The sequence below is a fragment of the Sorex araneus genome, chromosome 6 (genome assembly GCF_027595985.1).
Source record: "Sorex araneus isolate mSorAra2 chromosome 6, mSorAra2.pri, whole genome shotgun sequence".
NCBI lineage: Eukaryota > Metazoa > Chordata > Mammalia > Eulipotyphla > Soricidae > Sorex > Sorex araneus.
In genome coordinates this window covers 27,841,360-27,849,038 of record NC_073307.1, presented here as the reverse complement: position 1 = coordinate 27,849,038, position 7,679 = coordinate 27,841,360, and positions in this window count along the sequence as shown.

Sequence of the window (7,679 nt, the reverse complement as noted above, 5' to 3'; positions counted from 1 at the left end):
AGAGAATGACGACAGGTCAGCCCACGGTACAAAAAGCCCATCTGCTGGCTCAGCATGGTCCTGAGCCTCCTGCAGTGGCAGGAGAGAAAATGTGTCAGAAGCTCTGCAGGCTGACAGCGATTGCTCTGGATGGTTCCATGCTCCCCCGACCTCCCAGACTGCTGAGAAATAAATAACAGACACTCAGCAGCACTTAGCCGCAATCCCAAATTGCTCTGTCCCAGAAAGGATCCGGAACTTGGATTCCGTGCTGGTTCTAAGTTCTCATCCCATCTCAACCTCCAAACATTGATCACTTGCCAAATATTAATCACTCTGCAGCTAATAATCACTCTGCTGACCCTCCCCCTTTCGCACTCAGCGGATGTCTTGACCTCATTTTTCACAAAGAAAATCCATTCATGCAGTCAACAAACATTTACTGCTGGCCCACTGGGTGGCAGCGCCTTGGGGATAAATAGTTGTGGTTCTTACCCTTCCAGAAGAGTGGACAAGCAGAAAAGTGCAAGGGAGACGGAGCCCAGCCAGCTGTGCTGTGACAACTGTGCAGGCAGGGCCAGCGTCCAGCTCCCGAAGCCAGAAGCTCAGGCATGCCGCCGAACACGCTCCCGCTGCTCAATCCAACTCTTCCCCGGGCATCCCCCTTAGAGATTCGGTTATTTAGTCCCTTTACCAGATCTAAAGTCCACCCCCTCTCCTCACTCTGCTCCTCCTGCCATCCTATTGGCTAATGTCCCAAGTCTTCTCTCTCTTTTATGTTATTTTATTATTTTTTTTTATTGAATCACCATGAGATACAGTTACAAAGCTTCCATGTTTGTGTTTTGGTCATACAATGATAGAACGCCCATCCCTTCACCAGTGCACATTTTCCACTACCAAAGTCCCCACCCCATCCCAACCTTCCCCTGCCTGCGTGGTAGACAATTTCCACAATACTCACTCTCTACTTTGATTACATTCAATATTTTGACACCAGTCCCACCATTATTATTTGGAATTTTCCCACCACCACTCAAACCTTCCAAAAAGGCAATGCTAGACAATTTATTTTGTATTGCTTGTTATGAATAGCATCCGATGTTGTGTGGCTGCAAGAGCGGCCTTGTGGCGCCGGAGTGATAGTACAGCAGATAGGGCATTTGCCTTGCATGCGGCCAACCTGGGTTCTATCCCCAGCATCTCATATGGTCCCCCTAGTACTGCCAGGAGTAAGTCCTGAGTGCAGAAGTGCAGAGCCAGCAGTAACCCCTGAGTATTGCTCGGTGTTGACCCAAAAAAAGAAAAAGACCAGCTGCGCACTTCTGAAATTCTAAAATTTTAAAAATTAAGGTCTGGAGAGATCTCTGCAGCAAGCTGCTCAGTTCCGAGATTCTTTCGTGTGTCTCTGGATCACAGCTATTAAGGAGCTTAAGTAGTAGCTGGAAGCAGTTGGTGGGCATCAGAGTTTTCAGAGTCCCATAGGGTGAGGGTGGGGGGGGGGGACAAGAGGGACTGGCTGCTTCCCCATCCCATGAGGCCTGCCAAGCCTTCTCTTCTCAGTCCTGTCTGGACCCTGCCTGGTACTGAGTAGGTCCTCAGTAAATAGTTGCTGGGTTTGTTTGGGAAACATCACATGTAGGTTTTGCTCTTTGTCAGGATAAACGACTCCCCTTCATCCGCATTCCCCACTCCTTCATCCACTTTCCTTCATTCACGCCACACTCGAACCATTTCCCTAGGTTCTTCTGTTTATTTGTCTGAATCACACCCAGCAGAGTTCAGGGCTGACGGGGGTCTGTACCAGCCGAATGCCCTACCCACTGTACTATCTCTCCAGCCCCCATTGCCCCAGATTCTTATTTCCGTCCTTTCTTCCTTTTCTTTTCCTGGCTGTCTTCCTGCCTCTCTGAACAAATGTTGCAGGTGACGTAGGCGAAGTAGGGAGTTAGGAAGTATTCATAGACTTGAGCGCACTACCTCCCTCCTGCCTAGCCCTCCGTGGTTCCCCTAGAGAGGTGCTAGGGGGAAAGGAAAGGCTGGTAACATCTGACATGAGCACTCACCTGGTGTGGATGCTGCTGTTCCATGAGCTCCACTGGCAGCTGTGAAATCACTTAGGTTCACATGATCTACGAGGCATGGAAACCGATTCCCACCACCTGAACTCTTGGGGAGCTGTGGCCCCATAGAAAAGCAAAAGATTGCTCTTGCAGAAAAAAGGAAAATCAGTTTTAGCCTCTGCCCAGGTTCCAGAAAGAATTTCATGAAGAGAGACCAGAGAGATAGTACAGCAGGCAGGGTACTTGCTTTGCACACACCTGACCCAGGCTTGATCCCTGGCACCCTATTTAGTTCCCTGAGCCCAACAGGAGTAATTCCTGAGGGCAGAGCTGGAAGTAAGACCTGAGCATCACTGGGTGTGGCCCAAAAACAGAGGGAGAGAGAGAGAGAGGGAGAGGGAGAGAGAGAAATTTCAGGAGGAGATAAGTGAAATATAACATTTGCATTAGAGAATATGGGAACAGAGAGAAGGGAACTCATTCTGGAGACAAGGTGGATTTTTTTCATGGACACAGAGCTGAGAGTTGAAATGTGGGAATCTCAGGATAGGGAACATGTGATTCTTTTTTTTTTCCTTCTTGAGTCACACCCAGCAATGCTCAGGGGTTACTCCTGGCTTTGTACTCAGGAATTACTCCTGGCAGTGCTTGGGGGACCATATGGGATGCCAGGGATCGAACCCGGGTCGGCAGCGTACAAGGCAAATGCCCTACCCACTGTGCTATCGCTCCGGCCCCAGGAACATGTGATTCTTAACTCTACAAAATTAGTTTCATAGGTTGTTTTTACCATACTGCCCCACTAGGGATTTTTATGGAGATAAGGCATTGTGTAGGGGAAGAACTTAGAACATTGGGTGGTCATTCCTATTCTCTCTTTTTTTTTAATAATTGAATCACCCTGACATACATTTACAAAGCTTTCATGTTTGAGTTTCAGTCAGTCATACAGTGATCAAACACCCATCCCTCTACCAGTGTACATTTTCCACCAAGAATATCCCTGTCTTCTCCCTATCCCCATTCTAACCCTCCCCCTGTCTCTATCGCAGATAATTTCCTTCTTAATCTCCCTCTACTTTGGGACATTATGGTTTGTAATACAAATACTGAGAGGCCATCATGTTTGGTCTTTTATCAACTTTCAGCACACATCTCCCATCCCCAGTGATCCCTCCAACCATCATTGACTTAATGATCCCTTCTTTATCCCTTCTGCTTGTGAGGCAGGCTTCCAACCATGAGCAATCTTCCTGAACCTTGTCTCTACTGTCCTTGGGTGTTAGTCGCATGTTATTTTATATTCCACAAATGAGTGCAGTCATTCTGTCTGTTCCCTCTCTTTCTGACTCATTTCACTTAATTCCTCTCAGCCATAGGGCATAGCAAAGAGGTCATTATCAGAATATGCGATTTGAGGGGCTGGAGTGATAGCACAGCGGGTAGGGCATTTGCCTTGGACGTGGCCTACCCAGGTTTGATTCCCAGCATCCCATATGGTCCCCTGAGCACCGCCAGGAGTAATTTCTGAGTGCAGAGCAGGAGTAACCCCTGTGCATTGCCGGGTGTGACCCAAAAAGAAAAAAAAAAACAGAATATGTGATTTGTTACATAAGCATATTAAGCATCATACATAGACAAGACATTTGCTTAGAGAATGCCTTTCTTGGTCTGGTGTGATTTTAAAGATGGTGACAAAAGTAATTTTAATTTTACTAGATACAGTGAGTAGAGCATTTGCCTTGCATGTGGCCGACTCGGGTTCAAGTCCTTTTCCCTCTCAGAGAGCCTGGCAAGCTACTGAGTGTATCTTGCCCTCGTGGCGGAGCCTGGCAAGCTACCCATGGCGTATTCAATATGTCAAAAACAGTAACAAGTCTCACAATGGAGACGTTACTGGTGCCTGCTCAAGCAAATCAATGAACGACTGGATGACAGTGATATAGAATACTCTCCATATCCATCCACTTATAAGCAAATTTCATGACTTTATCTTTCCTAACAGCTGCACAGTATTCCATTGTGTAGATGTACCAAAGTTTCTTTAACTAGTTATCTGTTCTCAGGCACTCAGTTTGTTTGATTCTGGCTGTTGTGAACAGTGCTGCAGGTCATTCCTATTCTTATCACCACCTTTTGTTCCTGCTGGAGCTTCTCTTCCTGGGGGATACTGGCTGCTGCTATTTCTGGCCTTCATGCCTTTGTGCTGGTGCCAGAGTATTTATTTATTTATTTATTGAATCACCATGAGAAAAGTTACAAAGCTTTCAGGTTTAAGTCTCAGTCCTACAATGATCAAACACCCATCCCTTCTCCAGTGCACATGTTCCACCACCAAGACCCCAGTATACCTCCCATCCCACCCCACCCCACCTGTGTGGCTGATTTTCATTTTAATCTCTCTTTACTTTGATTACATTCAATATTTCAACAGAAAACTTGCTATTAATATTTGGATTTCCCCCCCAACAATCAGATCTGCCGAAAAGGCATTATTTGATAATATGTTTTCCATTGCTGAGAATGAAGAGCATATGAGGTTGGATTTTTGGATTTTTGGTATTTTAGTAATTAAGTCCAGAGAAATTTCTGCCAGAAGTTGCATCACTGCAAGCTCGTACCTCTGTTTTGTGGGTTCTATAAGATGGCAGTCGCCACGCCGCTGCCGAAAGGAAAGGCTGAGAGAGAAAAACCTTTCCCCTCCCGGGGCGGCATGGGGCCGTAGCTTACTTCATAGTCTGGGGGCATTTCTGCAAGAAGCGGCTGGGTGCCGAAAGTAGTTAGTGGGCCTCTGGGATCATGGTCGCTCTGGAATGGAGGAGCCATTTGTGTGTGGCCACTCAGGGTCTCATCGGGCGGAAAGCCCAGAGTATTCTCTTTAATCCACATTATCAGCGTCCCCATCTACCTGACTGCTTCTCCTGCCCGTTTAGCACTGACTGCAAAGCTCTCATACACTCCTTCTCCCGGGAACGTTCCACCCGCTGCGGTTGCCCACCATCTGGAAGCTCCAACTCCCACAGCTCCATCCCACATGTCTTCCTGAAGCACTGTATCCTCATTTATAGCTACCTCCCAAGTGACCTACAAACAGTTCTTAACAAAGTAGGGCCTGGAGCAGGAGATATTACTGTGGTTAGAGCTCATGCCTTGTATGTACCCAACCTGGGTTCAATATCTGGCACCACATGGTCCCAGGTGCTTCATTGGGAGAAGCTCTGGAGGCCCCAGAGCACCACTGAGTATGGCTTTGGAGGTTCCCAAAACCTTCCAGGTGGCCTAGGTACCCCCAGCACCAGAGAGCACAAGCAACATCACATCCTTGAGCCCTTGAATTGAACCATGTGCCTGTTGGCTGAGAATTACTGGTGGGCTCCAGCCAACCAGGGTTTGATTCTGGCACTCCATATGATCCCCCAAGCACTTCCAGGAGTGATCCCTGAGTGTAGAGCCAGGAGTAAGCCCTGAACACTTCCAGGTGTGGCCAAAAACAGACAAAAAATTTAAAAATTTAAAAATCAAAAGGAACTCAGAGGGTGAGAAAGATAGTACAGCAGGTAAGGCTTGCACATAGCCAACAGGGGTTCAATTCCTGGGACCTCATATGGTCCCCTGAGCACTGCCAGGAGTGATCTCTGAGCACAGATCTAGAAATAAGCCTTGAGCACTGCCATGTGTCACCCCCAAACAAAAAATAAATTAAATTAAAATGAAAGAGACTCAAACACTTTATTTTTTTTAATTTTTATTAGTGAATCACTGTGAGGTAAAGTTATAAACTTATGAACTTTCATGTTTGCATTTTGTTTACATCCCTCCACCAGTGCCCATTCTCCTCCACCAATGTTCCCAGTATCCCTCCCACCACCTCCACCCCAACCCCCACCACCCCACCCTGCCTCTGCGGCAGGGCATTCCCTTTTGTTCTCTCTCTTGTTGGATGTCGTGGTTTGCAATAGAGGTATTGAGTGGCCATTATGTTCGGTCTATAGTCTACTTTCGGCATGCAGCTTTCAACCCAAGTGGGTCCTTCCAACATTCTCTACTAGATGTTCCCTTCCCTATCTCAGCTGCCTTTTCCCCCAGCATGTGAGGCCAGTTTCCAAGCTGTGGGGCAGACCTCCTGGTTCTTATCTCTACTACTCTTGGGTGTTAGTCTCCCATTCTGCTACTTTATATTCCACATATGAGTGTGATCTTTCTATGTCTGTCTCTTTCTTTCTGACTCAGAGACTCAAACACTTTAAACAACTACAGTGAGATCTAATTCCAACAAACACTTATACAAACAGGAAAATCTAAATACTGATTGGCTATCTGATGATACTGTTATAATCGTTAATTTTTTGGGAAATAATGAATAGTAATTGTGAAGGGCTTTTGTTTTTATTGTTCATCTGTTTGTTTTAGGTTTGGGATCACACTTGGCAATGCCTGAGCCTACTCTCTGCTCTGTACTTGCAGATAATTTCCAGTGATGCTCAGGGACCCCTGTAGTGCAGAGGATAGAACCGAGGGCTCCCACATGCAAAGCAGACCCCTAACTCTTTGAGCTAGCTCCCTGACCCAGGAATTCTGTTTTTTAAAGGACCCTTTGGGGCCTGGGATGTAACTTAAGTGGTAGAGCACATACCTGACATATTCATGATCCTGGGCTCTATCCTCAGCATTCACAAGACTCCCAGATTGTAGCTGGGAGCAGCCTTCTTTAAAAAACAAAAACCAAACAAACAGACAAACAAAAAACAGTTTCTGGGACCAGAGTACAGTGGATAGGGTTGCTTGCCTTGCATGCAACTGACTCAGGTTCAATCCCCAGCATTCTATCCCATATGGTCCCCCAAGCCAGCCAGGAGTAATTCCTGAGTGCAGAGTCAGGAGTAACCCCTGAGTACCACCAGTGTGACCTAAAAAGCTAAAAAAAAAAACAAAACAAAACAAAAAAAACATGCAAACACCAAAAGATCTTTCACCTTTTGGAGACACACACATAAATATTTATAAGTTCCACCTGGGATTTGTTTAAGAAAACTCTGGGGATTAAAAATGGTTAGGAACATACCTAAGATAAGGTTGATTATGAGGATAAATACTGGAGTTGGTTAATGTGCGTTTCAGGGTTTATCATAATATTCTTTCTTTTTTTTTTTTATTTCGAAGTTTTCTGTAACAAAAAAGGAGTTAAAAACGTTACTCCCTGTGCATCTTGTCTTAGGAAGCTATTGGCTAACTTGTTTCAGCCTTTATCAGGAGAATGTCACTGTTCTCAAATTCAGAAACAGTGTGTCCAGCCAGGGAAGGAGTGAAGGGGAGTGGGGGAGAGCGGGGCACAGAGGAGGCAACTAGAAGCCGCAGGCCCGCAGCAGGTGAGGGCTGGGGAGGGAGTCAAGTAGAAGAGACTCACAGCACACAGTACATAGATGGTGGCCTGGGAAAACGTGTGAAAAAAAGAGGTGAGATGGAGAGATGGCTCAGAAGCCTGAGCTTGAGCCTCCTCTGCACTTGGGAGGCCTGGGTTCAAGCACCAGCACAGGATGGTTCCCTGGGGAACTCTCTGCCCAGCACAGAGCTGGGACTAGTCCCTGAGCACTGCCAGTGTGTCCACCCCACCCAGCCCATACAGCACCTAAAGAAAAG